Consider the following 17,429-nt stretch of genomic DNA (forward strand, 5'->3'; position numbering starts at 1 on the left):
ATTTGGGCTAATGGATGTATTCACGTTTGAATGAGGCTTAGGCACAGCCTTTGTTTGATATAACTTTTCTTGTTGTCTCAGTTTCCAGTGAGATGCCCAAACTCCCAAGCTGATAACTATAGGTAGTGATGCATCCACATTCCAAGGAGAGGAGCTGGTCTGTCCATCTTAGCGCATCACCCACCTCCAGTCCATATGTGAGAATAGAAAGGGAAATTGACAGATATTATTTCCTCGAAGAGAGTTTCCAGAGCGCTGCACATTTTCCCTCCCATGGAATACAGAAAGTGGGTGCTTCCCCCGAAATCAGTAAAGTTGGGGCAGGGGCAGGTTCTTATAAAACCACTTGGAGAGCTTGATGCCTCTTCGCTTGGGTTTAGTGAGACACAGAGACGGGTGCCTGGTTCTTACCTGGAAAACTGAAAATTCAGCAAGAGGCCTGCTGAAACTTCTTCAGATGGCAGAGTGAAGAGAATGGGCTACAGCTGGAGAAAGCTGATGCCCGCTGAGAGTGGGGCAGGGGCATGTGCTGCCAGGGACCTAAGACACAGCGCAGCGGGCAGGAGGTGCAAGCGCCTTCACAGGACCCGCTCTGCCTGATGGAGTGAAATGACCTCAGCAGGAAGAGTTTGTAGACCATAAGCCTGAGCTGAGTAGGGAATATGGGAGTGTGTGATATTGTCCAAGCCGGGAAAAGCCACCAAAACAGCACTCCATCCAGGGCACCAGGGAGTGGGATAATGCTGAGGAGCCTAGTAAAGAACTACACAAGAAAAAAGAGCCACCCCTGAGAGCACCAGTGCCTGATTGTAGCTGCACTGATAAAGGAAGAACTTTCCCTTTGCTTAACACTCTTCTCTTTCTCGTATAGGAGAGAAAGGCAGTGAAGGAGTGAGGGAGATGTGGAAGAATGTAGAGAGAAAATAACAGATCCGACCACTGCCCAAGCACAGGTCAGGCTGGAGCTGGGTACAGGACAGGGAGCTTTAAATAGAATGGAATCAATTTAAAGAGGGTTTTTAAATAATATCTGCAAGTGAACAAAAGAGTCATGAGATCTATATGTGCTAAGTACTTTCCATTTACAGATTTGACTTATTTAATCCTTCCAGCCACACTTTGAGGAAAGTTCTATTTACCAAGGCAAAGAGAGCTTAAATAAGTTGCCCAGTCACAGAGTTAAAATAAGTCAAAACTTAGGCTTGACTCCAGCAATTTACCCCAGGACTGCACTTTTTACTACCCTGCTTTGGTCTTATCACTCACTGAAGTTGCTCAATTGAAAGGTGATTTCAACTTTAAAACATTATCTAGACAACAAATTTAAGTCTTTTATGTTTTTTAGACTCCAACAATCATCTCAATGCTGTCTAATCTTTTTTAAAAAATAAATTATCCCTCTATTACTAATGTAGAATAATTTGGTTTTTTTACAAAAATTAACCTTAACAAAATATTGTTACAAGGAATTTAGGACTGATGAATTATTGGCAAATCTGTGCTCCCCACCGTCCCCCCAAAACATATTTTCCATTAACCACTGACCACAGTTTCTCAGTTCTAAACATGTGATAGTCAGCATTGCAGGCAACTTAACACTTCCTTTTGCTTGAGTAGGTTTATGCAGTTTTTTTTTCTGATTCATCCCTGTGTACCTGTTCACCTCACTTCTGGCCCCACCTCAGGCAACTCTGCACCCTCAAGTTGAGGCTCAGCAGCACACAAACTAGAAGGTCAAATAACAAGAGCTGCATTGAAATAATTTGAACTGATTCGACAAAATTACAGCTAAAACATAATCCCAGAAAAAATAAAGAGATTGCTCCTAAAAAAAATCAGTTAAAAAAATGAATCCACCGCCCCTCTGGCAAGATTTTATATATTTCAGGTGGTCTAGGAGCTCTGGACTTGGACTTTAGCTGATTTGACTGACAGCTCTCACAGATTTGAGCATACACAGATGCCAGAATCAGATAGGGGCACATTTTTTCCTAATGGAAATTTTCTGCCTCTCTTCACTGGATAATTAAGTGCGAAATTAGCATATTTAGTCCATAAAAACATTTTAACTCACTAGAGGATCCTCACATAAGAGAAACAATTAAAAAACTCAATATTCACAATTGCACAAATGACTAGAGTAAGCCAAACTATTCTACCTCGGTATTCATTTTTTGATAAGAATTTTAATAGTCGCAATGCTTTTGCCTCCAAACCTAGAGATTAATAGATCAAACTGATTTTCACTCCAAATTTTAGTATCTGTTTTCTTGGAAATTTCTACCCGATTCCATTTGTGAAAACACATGCTCTTTAAATCCACCAGGGGGAGATTTTAGCATTGAGAACTTCATTAGAGAACATTTTAGATTTTATATAGTTGTATTGCAGTTGACAGCTAAAACAAAACTTTTGAACTAAGCCGTGATGATAAGGTTTACATCTTGATAAAGCTACCCAAGATAATCCAGCTATAATAAAACCAGGACTGAGTGGGGAAAACTAATGAAATATTGTTCAGTCTTGTCAGAGAATGCATGTGATGATTGTGTGTTACTGAAGGAGGAAAGCATTAGGTGTTCATGGGATGAGATCTTGTATCTCTAGGGGGAAAAACAGATGAAAGAATAATCTTAGGCCATCACCACTCTGTACACTCAGTAATTCCTCTTTTCCACTGATGCAAGGCACACATAAAACCTTGATTAAGTTCCTCAGGGTAGGCTGTGAGACTTAGAATAACTGTGAGATTTGCTGTAGAAGAGATGATAGGGAAAAAATGTATGTAGGGTTATTTTTGAGGTGGCTTGCTTCATTTGGGAAGATATGGCATCATTATAGAAATCTTTGCATTACTTTTTTGGATCAAGCAGTAAAAACTAAATGCATTAAAAATTCTGTAGCATTTTAAAAAGAGATAATTCATGGGATTGAGAACGCCTTCTTGACCAAAAGGGGAAGAGAGAAATGAGACAGAATAAAGGCTCGCGGGCTGAGAGATTTCAAACAGTTGGAAGGTTACCCTGGAGGTTATTCTTATTCATTATATACACATCCCCTTTTCAGTTTATGGTGTATTGGAGTGGCTGCAGGAAAGTACCTGAAACTGTAGGGTTGTGTTCCAGAGACCTTGATTCTTAAAGAAGACTGTATAACTATATAGCTTTTACAATGTGACTGTGTGATTGTGAACACCTTGTGTCTGATGCTCCTTTTATCCAGAGTATGGACAGATGAGGAAAAATATATATAAGGCTAAAAAGTAAATAAATAATAGGGGGAGATAAAGTGTGAAAATTGGGTAGATTGATAAACTGGGTCAAAGAGAGGGAGGGGTAAGGGGTGAGGGATGTATGGGTTCTTATTTTCTTCTTTTTATGTCTTTTTCTGTAGTGATCCAAATGTTTCTAAAAATGAGCATCGTGATTAATACACAACTATGTGATGATATTAAAAAAAAGAGGTAATTAATGGAATGGGTCCTATAATAAGGTTTGAGATACAATATCTTCTCCAAAGTTTGATTAACCCCTATGAACATATGGAGAGTTTCTTAGTATCCAGAAGAACACTTGAAGTTTGTAGATTTTGTTTTCCAAAACTGAGAAATAAGATTGAAAAAAAAAAAAAGCCACTGGCACTGGTTCTTGCCCAGACACTTTCCCTTCCACCATTTTGGGAGGTGATTTTCGGCAAACAAATGAGGCATTAAGTCCTTTCTACCATTAGATGAAACCTTTTCATACTCTCCAGTGATATATATCCTTTATCCCATACAACATAATACACAAACTAAGGTCATCCTTTAGGACGTTGTATGAGGATAACTTTTGGAGATTTGAACTAATATTTTCATTCTTTATTTTCTCCCCAGCACAAGTGGATCATAGAGTATATGGTTACCCGCTTCAGTGACGTATGTGGCAGGCTTCTGGCTTTTATTCTGTGAGATGTAAGCCCCCTGAGAGAATGTGATTGGGGACAATCTCTTTTTCCCAGAATATAAAGAGATCCCTGAAAATATGATCAAAGACCCAGAGGGGTCAGACAGGAGGTTTGTGGGTCCCCAAAGATAGAGGCTTCCTTGCGTCGTCCCCTGGACGAGTTCTAAGACTACAGTAGGATTTTGAAAATAATGGCCGCACAATGGTGGAAGGGAAGGCTTGATTTTAGACCCAGGGCACCTGGTCTCACCTAGGAGCTCTGTACCTGAAGCATGGTGTGGAAACAGCAGAGTGGTGGATTATGAAATCTGGTGCATGCATGAATTAACTGTAACCAGCATGAACAAAATCCCAAAACTTTCTGGCATTGAGTAAGAAATTCCATAGGATCTTGGCACAGCCTTGGAAAGAGGAGAACCCCAGGAATGTCAGTGAATTTCTCACTGACTATAGAAAATCCATACCATGAATACAACCATCACTTCTGCCAAATAGCTCATTTCTTTTCTTCAGTCTTCAGAGCTTTTGATGCTTCATAACTCCCAAACATCAGCCTTTTCATAGATTCACATTTTTCCTTATTCTTACTAGATCCATGATTTATCACTTCAGGTACATTCTTGCTAGCACCCCAACTTCCTGTTTATATTCTGCAATTATCCAGCAAAATCCCCAGCCACTGACTAATCCACCATCCACATTCTCCATCTCTAAACTCAGGCTTAGCCCAGTTGACACAGTACAAAACCACCACATCATTCTCATAAATAATATATGGCTAATTTTGACATGGTATTTTAAATCTACTCTTAGAATCTCTTTTAATAAGTGAAGAAGGAGAGAAGATGAGATGTCTAGGATACACATCTCAAAAGAGATGGAGGAAAAAGGTTTAAGAGTGGCAGAGTGGTAGAATGAGAGGCACTTGAAAGAGATTCAGGGTCCTCAGTGAGAGCCAAATTTCAGTTACAGTAGTGAAAATATTCCGCAAACCTACTGCACTGTGGAGAAGAGGGTGACATTTTTTTCTAAAAAAATCCCTTTATTTTTTCCATTTATATAAAATATCTGTGTGTGTATATATATATATATATATATTTTTTTTTTTTCATGGGCAGGCACCAGGAATTGAATCCAGGTCTCCGGTATAGCAGGCAAGAACTCTGCCTGGCTTATATATTCTTAATAAATCCCTTTCCTGCTTAGACTAGCTAGAGAGGGGTCTGTTGTCAGTGCTGGTAACTCTGGAGATGCAGAAGAGACCAGTAAAGGAAAAGGGAAAAAGGGATCATCTGCAAGAAGCTGCTTAATTCTTCAAGCCCCCACCATGCTAATTAAATAATGTTAGACTATGAACTTCAAACCTATCCACTCTATCTTACTTATGCTGACATTTTCTTCCACTGTACTAAAATAACTCTACATTTTAAATTTGCTGATTGCATATGGTCTGTGTGGGTTAGGGAAGAAATGCCACCAAGGAAAGACAAACAGGAAAGGCCGTGCAAACTAAGTATGTCACCTCTGGAAGACCAATATTCCCCATCCTCATTTATTTCCTGGGTTGTGCCAGGTAACAGAAAGCTAGAGAAGCCCAGAATCTCAGAAAGAGAAGGTGCTGTAGAAAATCATATAGTCCAATCACCAAAATGATTATTAAATCCCCTTTCTAACATCCCTGGCAAGATTTGTCCCAACTACCTTTGAACCTCTCCAGTGGGAAAGGACTCCTTACCTCCTAAAGCCACCACTGCATTTTAGGACATTCTAATGGAGGGAAAAATTCCCCACCTGAAATCTGCTTTTGAAAATTTCCAGGTTGTGCAGTCTGGGCCTAATAAGAACTTCATTTCACTTCCAGAATGGCAGCACTTGGCATACTTGAACCCTGCCCTCTCCACCCCAAGTTTTCACCTTCTCAGGCTTAAGGTTCCTTTCCTTCTACTGCCTTGATTTCATTCCCCGCCCCTCCCCCTTTCAGATCATGTGCATCCAACTGTGCTCCAGTGTGTGAACGAAATGTGAGAGTTGAAGACCACACCCATGTCCTTCCTTATTCTTTCCTTAGTGACTCTGTTCAGGATTTTGTTGTCCCATTGCCAGTAGGTCCCATCATGACTTCCTTTTCTATGCTCCCTGAGCTTTTCCCTGGATTTTATCACATGATGCTTCAATTTTATATTGAAGTTTCTGCCTTCATTGGGCAGTGAGATTAATGAGGATGGGGATCATGTCTTTTATCTTTGATTCCCCAATAGAAAGCACATTGGCAGGCACATAGCAGGGTTTAATAACTATTTAAGGTGTAATCAGCAAAAGGAATGGATCATAAAGGTTTTCTTTCCAGGAAAACTCCTTGATCCCTAATATGCCCCATAAAATGACTAAAGAACCAAAAAGAATGCAGGGTTATATAAAAACCCAGACATGGATGTGTTGTGTGGTTGAGCTATTTGAAAGAATTAAATAAAACTCACGTTAGAGAAAACAGATCCCTGGAAGCGTCAGCGCAAGGTGGAGGTGGGGATTCTGGATTGGAGCCAATTCTTTGTGTTCACGATGACATTTCTCTAACTGAAGTCACACATTCACTAGGCAGGGAAAGGAAATCAATTACTGAACAGATGGTAACTATGAGAGGAAAGTAACTAGGAATGGGGCAGGCAGGAAGTAGATGATGGCATATGAGATTCAGAACTGGAGGTTTCCGGCATGTTGAGGGTGCACGGGTGGTTCGGTGGCAGAATGGTCGCCTGTAGAATGTTCGCCTTCCATGCAGGAGACCCGGGTTCCATTCCCAGACCGTGCACCAAAAACAAAAACAAATAAAACTGGAGGTTTTCTTTCAGGAGCTGGGAGAATGGTTTGGAATGGCAGTGAAGAGAATGGAGTACACCTGTTCTGCCTCTAGACCCAGAGGCATGAGGACTGTGATAGAGAAACGGCCACACTTTGAGAGGGATGCCAGGGGAGAAGAGAAGTGTTCTTAGGAGACAGCCAGGTTTAAGTCAGAGCCAGGTGAACACCGCAGAACACATTGAAGATACAGGGGATGTGAGCAGAGGGAACAGTCCTCAGATTACCCTCACTTCTGAGGCCAATTGCAAGTTTGGAGGTTTCCTCCATCCACCCACATGTTTGACAATTCACTAGACCCAGAACTCACTTAAAGCTGTTATACTCATGGTTATAGTTCATTACCCCTAAAGGATACAGGAGCTTCCATTTGTCGTCTCCCTATGGAGTCACGGACAGTGTTGTTTCCCTGGAATTGGTGTGTGACAATAAGCACTGAGAATTGCCAACCAAGGAAGTTGAGCCAAAGCCTTGGCTTCCAGAGTTTTATTTTATCAGGGTTCTGTCTCATAGTCATGGCTGTTCTCAGCTTGCAGCCTTGCAGGAGGACCAGCTAATATTGCATGACCCAAAGACCCCATCCTAAATCACACTGTTATTGACTGGAGGGCCCAAGCCTCCCCAGCAAATGAAGACGAGGCATTCCAAGGGCTTCGAGACACCTCCCAGTCTTTTTCCTTCAGAATGTGGTGTGAAGATTATAGAAATAGTTTGTCAATGATTCTTTTTTGTTTCCAAAGAAAATGCCCCTTCAGCCCTCATTCTAAGTTATTTTGGTGATGATTTTCACTCTGGGGAAGCAAGAAGGGCAGCTGGTAGAAATAGTCATGAAAGATGCACCCTTTCCTGGGTGGAAGAAGGACATGCACAGTTTGAAACCAGGAAACCGTGTCGACGTTTATATTTCATGATAAAGTACTTCCATGAAGGTACCTGATTCAACCTTAACACTTCATTGAGGCCCATTGACTTGACCTTACAGATAGTCTCTTCAAGACAATCTTGAGACAGATTTGTTGGGCCTGACTGAGATGGAAGCTTAATGAAGCTCTTTGTATTGTTTTTTGTAAGTCATTCCATCAGGAATTATACATTCTTAACATTAGAGTATTCTTAGGACAAATATTGTCTCACCGCATGTAATATCTGAGAATCGCACAACAGCATAATTCTGTTTATTCTGCAGTTGTTTTAGCATTTGTTACCATATTTTACTTGTTCATACATTATATGCCCGACTAAATAATGTCTTTATTTTTGTTTTAAGCGCTTAGTAACCTATCTATAGAATTCAGAGGGAAAAAGAGAGATCATTGTTTATATTTGTCCCACATATTGACCGTATTTCATGCTCTGCATTTCTTCTTGTTGATTTATCATTGCATATAGTATCATTTCCCATTAGCCTTAGCAATTCTTGTCGTGAGGGTGTGCTAGAGATGAATTTCTACTGCTTTCACTGATTGAAAATGCTTTATTTTACTTTCATTGTAAAGGATATTTTCACTGTGTATAGAATTCAGGTTACTTTTTTGTTTTGTAAAATCTCTTTACAGATGTTATTCTATTTTCTTGATTTTGATTCACTTTTCCTGCTGTTTCATATAGTAGTAATTTTTTTATCGCGTGCTGACTATTGTGATGATTATTTTTGTCTTCACTATGTTGTCTTCTTTTAAAGAGTGCTGAATTTTATTCTGTCAGGGAGCTAAATTACTTGCAGATCCTTTTGTTTCTTTCAGGTTTGGCTTTATTGTTTTGTTAGGTTTGCTGTGTTTAGTTTCCCCCATTATTCCTAGGACCTATTACTCCAGAGTGGCCATGATTATTTATGCAGTGCCTTTCTGAGGTCTCAAATAAATGATTGGGGTATTCAGAGAAGCTGAAATGTCCTTCACACATCTCCCAGCATTGCAGGACTTCTCGTATCTTTGTTGTGGGGCAGTTCCCAGCCCCACAACAGGCACCCTCCTGTTACGCTCAAGGAGTCTCTCCCAGCACACGCACATTATCGTGTGAGGCAGAATTCTGATTTTCTTTAATGCATGTAGACACAGGTCAGGAAAGACTATTCGCTCCAAGACATTGGAGACTGTGTCATAGATCGCTGATGACATATTCAGCACCTAATCATTGCTCAGTGGATATGAGTAATGAGCTGAAGTTTTCTTTTAATAGAATTGAGTTTTCTTTTGCTAAGATCTCTTAATGCTTTATTCTTCCCTGCTAGATATACAGAATATGGTATTGGAATTAAAATGTGTTGATTCCACAATAATAAATATTACATAGAATTCAATTAAAAGTGAAACCTCATTACCATCTCAGCAGTTCTTAAGCTAAGTTTTTAAATCATCAACATTTATGGATGAAACAAAAATGGAATTGTTTAAGTAAAGTTCAGTCTGCCCCATGCCCCAAATATCTAATGTCCAATATATCTAATATATTACTCGTGAAAGTTGCTGAAGCTAAAAGACATCCATGAATAGATTATGTTCAAAGGGGATATTTTGCTCATAAAAGAGCAGACTCAGGAGAAAATCCGTCACTAATACCAGACATATTAGTTATTGAACTGAGATGAGTGCTGAAGTCACCATGCTTTTATGTAGTCAGAGGATTTGAGGACTTGATAACATTTCCATTGATATGGTATGAAGCACTCCAATAAATGTTTGAGTTTTGTTGAAATTTTACTTTTATAAGCCTTATAATGGATGCTTTCGGAATTGCTTTTTGTTTTTATCATAGCCTTATACCAGGCTGAGAAAGTTGGAAAGGGAAGGATTCTGGTATCAAGTCCTAAGGGAATGCTGTGCAAAAGAGTTGCCTCCAAAATCTGCTATTTTAGATTTTGTTTTAATTTTTTAAATTTAGGTAGTGCTTAGAAATTTGCCAACGTATGAAAGTTATTCACTATATTTCTCCCTGAAAGCAGGAAGTGCTACCAGACAATTTGTGAATACCATAAGTATTCACAGATGATTCATAAATTTTTGCTGAATTAGTCTACAAATATTTATTGAGTACTTACTTTATAGGCCAAATATGGCTCAATATGCCTTCTTTATATTGATTATTGGTTCAATGTGCCTTCTTTATATCAGTTATAAGAGTGATATAAGAGGTAAGAATCTGCTGTTTGGGGACAGCGCTGGCATTTTAATTAATCCTCTTTGCTAAAACTTTTCCTCTTAGGGCCAAAATTATAAATTGCATGTTTCTTACTTCTCTAACCAAAATTAACTTCTTGTTGGTTAATATCAACTCTCTGCCACAAGTTTTTCCCTATTCACTCTTTTATTATGTCCTCTAGTTCCCAGGGAATTTGCCTGTTTTCCTCTCTTCATTGTTTTTATTGCCTACCATTTCACTCTTTAAATTTTCATTCAACAAATATTTATTGAGCACTTACTAAAAGCCAATCACTGTTTGAGGTACTTAGTAACAAAACTGGTACCAATCTTCTGCCCTCGTGGAACTTATATGTTAGGGTAAAAGAAACACAAACAAAATGAATAAGAACATTATATGGTATATTATAAGGTGATAAAGTACATAGAGAGAAGAGGGATAGAGAATGTGCAGATTGCAATTTATGCAAGGGAGTCAGATAAGACCTCACTGAGAAGGAGACCTAGAAGAAATGAGGGGGTAAGTAATGCAGAGATTCATGAAAAGAGGGTTCTTGGAAGTACGAACTGTCAGTGCCAAGGCCCTGAGGCAGATAGCTGTTGTGTTTGGGAAAAACAAGGAGCTCATCATTTCTAGCAGCTGTGAACATAGAAGAAGGTAGCACATGGGGTCCAACAAGAGGGTGAGAAGAATGTGGCAGAGTTGTAGGGCCTTGTAAGCTTTCACGTGGGTCTTGATCTTTACTCTGTGAAGAGCAGGCAGCCATGGGAAGGTTTCTGAGCAGATAATCAATATGACATTTTAAAAGGATCACTTTGGATGCTGTGCTGAAAATTAACTGAAGGAGCGCAAAAATGGAAACAAAAAGACCAGTTAGGAGGCTACTTCAGTAATCCAGGCAATCGATCACATTGATTTGGACCCTAGAGGTAGGAGTGGAGTGTCGAGGCTGATGAAACAGAGGTCACCTGCTGGCTGCAGAGATATAGCAAGGCTGTCATTGTGGGAATAGGCACCTGAGGTCCTGAAAAGACTAAAGTGTTGCAAAGCTGCCTGAATTGGGGTGGGGGGGAGGCTTTGGGAAACAGGTGTAACTTTTGACTCACCAGCACAGGGAAGCAAATGGTTCAGCCCATGCTTCCTCCTTCCCGATTCTTCAGTTACACTTTTGTTACTTTCCTTACCTCACAGCCCTACAAAATAAACAGTGCTGAACCTCTAGAGTCTCCATAGAGCTCAGCGTCCCACCTGGTCCCAGCTTTAACCATCTCTTTGTTTCTTGTCTTTCATTCTTAATTCCCCATCGCCTCCTTTCAGTCCCGACACTGAGCTGTGCTGGTCGCGGCAGTGGAGGTGGCAAAAAGTGGTCAAATTCTGAATATGTTTTGAAAGCATAGTTGACAGAATTTATTGACAATTTGGAAATACAACACAAGATGAAGTTGGACTTCAAGAGTTTGCACCTAAGGATTAGAAAAGCAGGGCCTCTATTAACTAAGAAAGACTGCAGGCTGAGCAGTTTGGGTTAGAGGTAGGATACCACATTCCGTTTTGAACATGATACTTTTGTGATGCTGTTAGACTTCCAAATTGAGATGTCACTAGGAATTGGATATAGACGTTTGTTATTCCCAGAAGAGAAGTAGAACTGGAGATATAATTTTAAGAGTCAGAATATAAATGGAACGTAAATCCATGTGACTGAATGAAATCTCCAAAGAAATGTTAAGAGTCAGAGGTGAGGATGAATTGGGAATGGAAACTCAGTAGACAGCCTATGTTATAGGATGAAAACCAGGAAAAAGTAGCACCTTGGAAGCCAAGTGAGAAAGTATCTCAAGGCAAATGCTATTGAGAGATCAAAGAAAAAGAGAACAAAGATGATTTGCCATCATGGAGTTCAGCTGTAACCGTGACAAGATGATCTCCAGTGGAGTGACAGAGGCAAAACCCTGACTGGTGTGGCTTAAGAGAGTACAGAGTGAGTCGAGTTGAAGATAGCAAACAGGAGCCATTATTTTAAGGTTTGATTGTTTGTAAAATGGAGCAGAGAAATGTGGTGGTAGGTGGAGGGACAAGTAGAATCAAGAGAGGATTATTTTTAAGCTCGTGTATGCTGTTGATGAGAATGATCAAGAGAGAAAAAGGAGGCTCACTGAAGCACATTTTTGAGAAAGGGTTCTAGAAGGGAATGGATCTAGTGCACAGAGCGTGGGCTTTCATGAGGAGCATGAAGAGTTCATCCATAATAATTGGAAGAAGACTGGATGGTCACAGATTTTTAATGAGGATAGATGTGTGGGAGTTTATGGGTGTCCTAGTTGATAGCACCGTCCTCATCTGAGAGCAAGGATGGGTGCAGAGGTGTTTGGAATTCTAGAAGAGAGGAGAAAAGGTGAAATGTTTCCTGAGAAAAGTGAGAAAGTGAATGCCATGAAGAAGAGTGCAGGCATCCAGTAGCCTGAAACCTTTGAGGGTAATGATCAAGAATGTCAGAGGAAATTCATTTGTCTGTGTGTTTTACTTGAACCACATTTAACTGTGTGGGTGGAGGCATGGAGTAGGCAGGGAGATGGATTTAAACAGGCTTTTGTTTAGTCAAGCAAAGTAAGAGGAGACAATGGAATTGAGGGAGTTTGAAAGGATGTGATTATAATGATTGACTATGGAATTCAAGCTTGGAGAGGAGGGATAACAGATCACAAAGGGGGTGAAGGAAAGGGAGAAGTTATTTTAGGTTCAGGTGGGATAGAGATTGCCTACATTTTTGGAATTTCATTAGATGTTTCCAAATTGTTATGATGCACACACATGTACATGCTCATAGCAGCACAGCTATGGCAAGATGACCTGGTTTTTGTGGGGAAAAGAGTCTCCACATAAATGGTCAGGTATTTTTATTTTTCATTTCACCTCAGGTGTCTTTTCACAGACACTGGATACTAGACCTTTGGAAAAGGTACAGCTGCTTTGTTGATAAAAGGTACAGTAGTACCTGGAAGGAGCTTATAGTCTAGAGGGAATATAAGAGGCAAGGAACAGCCTTCCTAAATCTTGGAGCCCCATAGAAATATTCAAGTGTGGAAGCTCTGAACAATAATGTAGATTTTCCGGTAGTTGTTCTTATAGATGAGGCGGTTCAATAGCGACAGTGTCAGAGGTTCTCTCTAAATGTAGGTCCCTTTCTCCAAAGTTTCTCACTACGCTGGCCCACAGTTTCCTCATAATTGTGATTTGTTCCTTTTGCATTTTCCCTACTCAGTCCTTTCTCCCCAGCTGGAATGGATCATCTTATTCCTGTATATAATCTAGAAGAGGCTGATCTTTAATTACCACCATAAAGGAGATTGTAATAAGTGATCTTAGTACCAAATAAACAGTATATATCAGACATAAATATAAAACAACCCTTATCTTCAAGAGTTTGCAATTTAGAATAGAGATTATGATAAGCTATTACTACTACTGATATGTATTCATTTGAATAAATCAATAAACCTTGTCTTACCAATAAAATAATAAAGGTTTATATTAGGAAGGTTATGGTCATAATCTATCATAATATATAGTTATCAAAACTATTTAAGTGCTTAATTATATAGATGATGATATATTTCATATAGATAACAGTTAAAAGGGATGTGGCTTGAAACAGAAAGTTTGAGAAGTGATTATTATAGATTTGAAAATTCCTGAAATGCACAGCATCATTCAAGGACAAGAAAAATCTTGTGCTGTGATTTACAAGGGTTAGGAGTATCAGTTGTCCACACTGAAGTGACACGAGCCACTGCCAAATCCTTTCTCTCAAACCTTATCTGCTCTTTATTGTAAAATCTTGAAAATGCTGCTATTGTGTTTGAAGGAGTGAATCAGTGCAGCTAGAAAGTCTAAGGAGTGATTATTGAGAAATAAATGCAACATCAAAAAATCAGTGCAACAAATAAAAGACGAATGGCTTTTAATAGAAAGGAGAATATTTTGGAACAATATGTAAGATCTAATAAAGATTTTACCACAACTCAAAGAAAGCATAACAAAGAAAATTATAAAAGTCCTTAAAATATGGAATAGTTATTTAGGCCCAACCCAATAAATAGTTGGATTAAATATTCTTAATATCTTCCCTATAGTCCTCTCAATTCAAATAAATTGAAGCTATATGTATACTACTAAAATGTTTCACCACAGATTACATCTTTTCATTGCCAAGTTCTCAAATATCACTTGGTAGTACTAGCAAGAAAATGAATGCAAAGAACAGTAGTTCTCCTCTGAATATACTTGGGAGAAGTAGCCAGTGTACATAGAGTTTTTAAAAACCCTTAATAGAAGAGAGATTGATTGGCTCCCTCTTTCTTTTATTATGTCCTAAGTATTGCAAGACAGGCTGCTATACAGATTGCAGTTGAGGCCAATGATTGTCTTTTGCCTTTAAGTTTCATGGTGTTTGGAAAGAAACTGGGACCAGAAGTGAAGATACCTGAGTTGTCATAACAACGGCCAGTGGGAGAACACAGGTAAGTGAAAACCTTTCGTGGGTCTCAGTTTTTATACTTCCCAATAACTTACTGACGAAGCTCAGAAGATTTTTGTTTTTCAGTGAACAAAGAAAGAATGCCATGAATGAATGAATTAATGTACTAAATCTCTACTCTTTTTCTTCGTAGATGGTATATACTTTCTATGAGAAATTAGAAAATGATTTCAGGCCAATTGTGCTTCAAATACCATAAAACAGTATCTCAGTGTGAGACCTTCAGTTGTCCAAGAACAGATTTATTTGATTTATCCAAGTTCATTGTTTGTTTTCCTTGAGGCATTACTACATCATTTCATTTCTTATAAGAAAATAATTATTAAGCATCTACTAAATACTTAGTTTTACAGGGGAAAATAAATGTTGTTCTTAGCTTTAGGAAAATTGATGCTTTATTGGAGAGTCAAGATTTCAGCACAGAAAGCATTTAAAAAATAATGTAAGACCATAAATGATCAAATGTTGGAATGAATTATAGTCACTATACATTGAATAAAATTGTTGCTCCTGGGGTGGTGGTGGCTCAGTGGCAAGAATTCTGACCGGCCAAGCTGGAGACCCAGGTTTGATTCCCAGAGCCTGCCTATGCTCCCCCCGCCCCCCAAAAAAATTGATGCTACGTATATAGGAAGAGTTCAGAGAATAGAGAGGAGTCTGGACTATAGTTGTCAAGGGCAATAAAATATCCTGTAGGAAACAGGATTTCATTAATCTAGTCAGTTAGCCAGCCACCTAGTTAAAGGGACTATTTTAAAAATAAATTTAGACAGAATATGGGAAGTTTCATTTTGGACATAGACATACTTTGGGGACATTCAAGAAGAGCTGCTTATTAGATAGGCTGATAAGTAGATCTGTAGCTCAAAAGAAGGGAGATATATATTTAGAAATTATCAGCAAATAGCTAATAGTTGAAGTTATTAGAGTCGGTGAGTTTATCTAGGGAAAGTAGAGTCAGAAAGAAGCAGGACAACAAGAAACTCCCAGAGAACACTAGCATTTTAAGGCAGTGCTAAATCAATTGAGACAAGGGTTTTAGATATAGTCAATGAGATTTTCAAGAAAATGACCAAAACCAGTTTCCCTGAAGTGGGTAGGCAGAAGCAATGTTTTAGTTGAGTTGTAGAGTGAATGGAGAGAAAGGAAGTAGAGACCATAAAGGTGGACCAATTTTTAAAGAACTTGACAAGAGACGTACTGTGGAGGTAACAGACCATATTTAAACCTGAGAAGAGGAAGCAGAAGGGATAGAGAAAAGTTCTAATGACCATGGGAGCTAGAACACAAATGATGGAAATAGCTTTGGATGAGTGTGGCTTTGGATGAAAATAAATGTCATTGGAATGCCAAGCTCTGAATTTCTTGTTAATGACTACTGTTTCATACATGAAATAGAAATAATATATGTTCTACTTAAATTAAAAGGGCAAAGGGAGTAGGGAGCATGATGAGAGAGAAGATGTTTGGTGATTCATCTGCAGTGGCAATGAAAGTAAGAATGACTGGAGCAAAGATGAAAACTTAGCCAAGTGCCAGCGTCTTCAATGATCACATGTGAGTGGTTTTGTAAGTCCTTGAGTTGGATCTGGAAGATGAAGATGTATCCAAACTGATGCTTGGACAGATCATGAGAGTAGGGACAGAAAACTCCAGAGGTGAAGAGCTTCACGAACACTCGCATCATCGCTTAGAGAAATGCAAAAGCAAAAATAAAATCGACATCTTCAAAATTTGCTACTGCTAGTGGTGAAATGTTTTGCAGGAGAAAGTTGAACATCTAGACCAAAACAAAGAATGTCTATTATTTGTCTATTCCATCTGTTTGTCTAACCTTAGTTCCTTAGTATTAGTGATAATTAAGAACTAACTCTGTATCTGATATTTTCAGAAGTTTTATACCTGAGAAAATCATGGAAGCACTGTACATTACTGAATCTAAGATATTGATTATAAGATCCAGTAGTGTTAAGCACCAGTAAGAAAGGGGGAAAACTGGTGCCAAATAAATTATAACCCATGATTATTTGCAAGTGGAGCCTAGATTTCAGATATATTAAAATGTAGAAAATGAATAATTTAGATAATTTCCATTCTAATTCAATCACACAGCATATTTTCTTCTCTACAAATTACATACGTTTCCTGACTTCACATACAGATGATTAATTTAGCATTTGTGTATGAACAGAAGAACACAAGATTTTAGTTTTCATTTTTGTTCAAAGAAATTGTAAACCAGTTCTTTTCAGGTCAGGTGGCTAGAAATAGACACAATATATTTTCCCCTCCTTGGCTGTTTCTTTTATGCTGGGAATGCTCTGACCTGTATAGCATTTTCAATTTTCTTTTCTTTTTTCCTTCAAACAAGCATTACAAAATGTTAATTTTTTTGTTACTTGCCTAGTAAATTACAATCAATTTAGCAATTTGGGAAGACTATTGGCAAATTTTAAAGGTCATTTGTCAAGGTGGCAGAAATATGTACAACATTGTTCATATTATAAAAATGCTAATCTATTTTCCATGGTCTCTATTTTCCCTATTTGTTTCTGATTCACTAAACAAACATTCTTTTTTGTTCTTGTACATAATTCTTGTCTCTCCTCTTTATTTCATGTAATAAAACTTGTAGGTCACTAGAAGTAGGTTCTTAAATTCTAAGAAATATGTTTTAATGAGATTTAAAAATATGATGAAAGAAAGGAAAATGCTACTTGATGGCCAAGAAAAAAAGTGAGAATGAATATTAAACAAATTTGAACCTGCCCTGACTCATAAATCTTCATTGACGAGTGTTTTATATAACAAGCTAAGATTACCTGGCACTTTGGTCACCTAAATTAACAAGCATAAAATATGTGAGATAATGAAATTGCTTATCAGCCAGAAGGAAAGGATGCTCAAACATAGCATTGGGCCCAGTCATTGTGGGCATTATTTATGGATTGCCT

At 38.5% G+C, this 17,429-nt stretch overlaps 1 long non-coding RNA gene across 1 annotated transcript; it reads left to right on the top strand.

Moving 5' to 3' along the window:
- The first annotated feature begins 11,546 nt into the window (after positions 1-11,546).
- Positions 11,547-16,192, top strand: LOC143654813 (uncharacterized). The gene is made up of 3 exons (XR_013161980.1): positions 11,547-11,676; positions 14,378-14,458; positions 15,904-16,192. It is a non-coding gene; the product is annotated as an uncharacterized LOC143654813 (long non-coding RNA).
- The last annotated feature ends 1,237 nt before the right edge of the window (positions 16,193-17,429 follow it).

The sequence above is a fragment of the Tamandua tetradactyla genome, chromosome 14, assembly GCF_023851605.1.
Source record: "Tamandua tetradactyla isolate mTamTet1 chromosome 14, mTamTet1.pri, whole genome shotgun sequence".
NCBI lineage: Eukaryota > Metazoa > Chordata > Mammalia > Pilosa > Myrmecophagidae > Tamandua > Tamandua tetradactyla.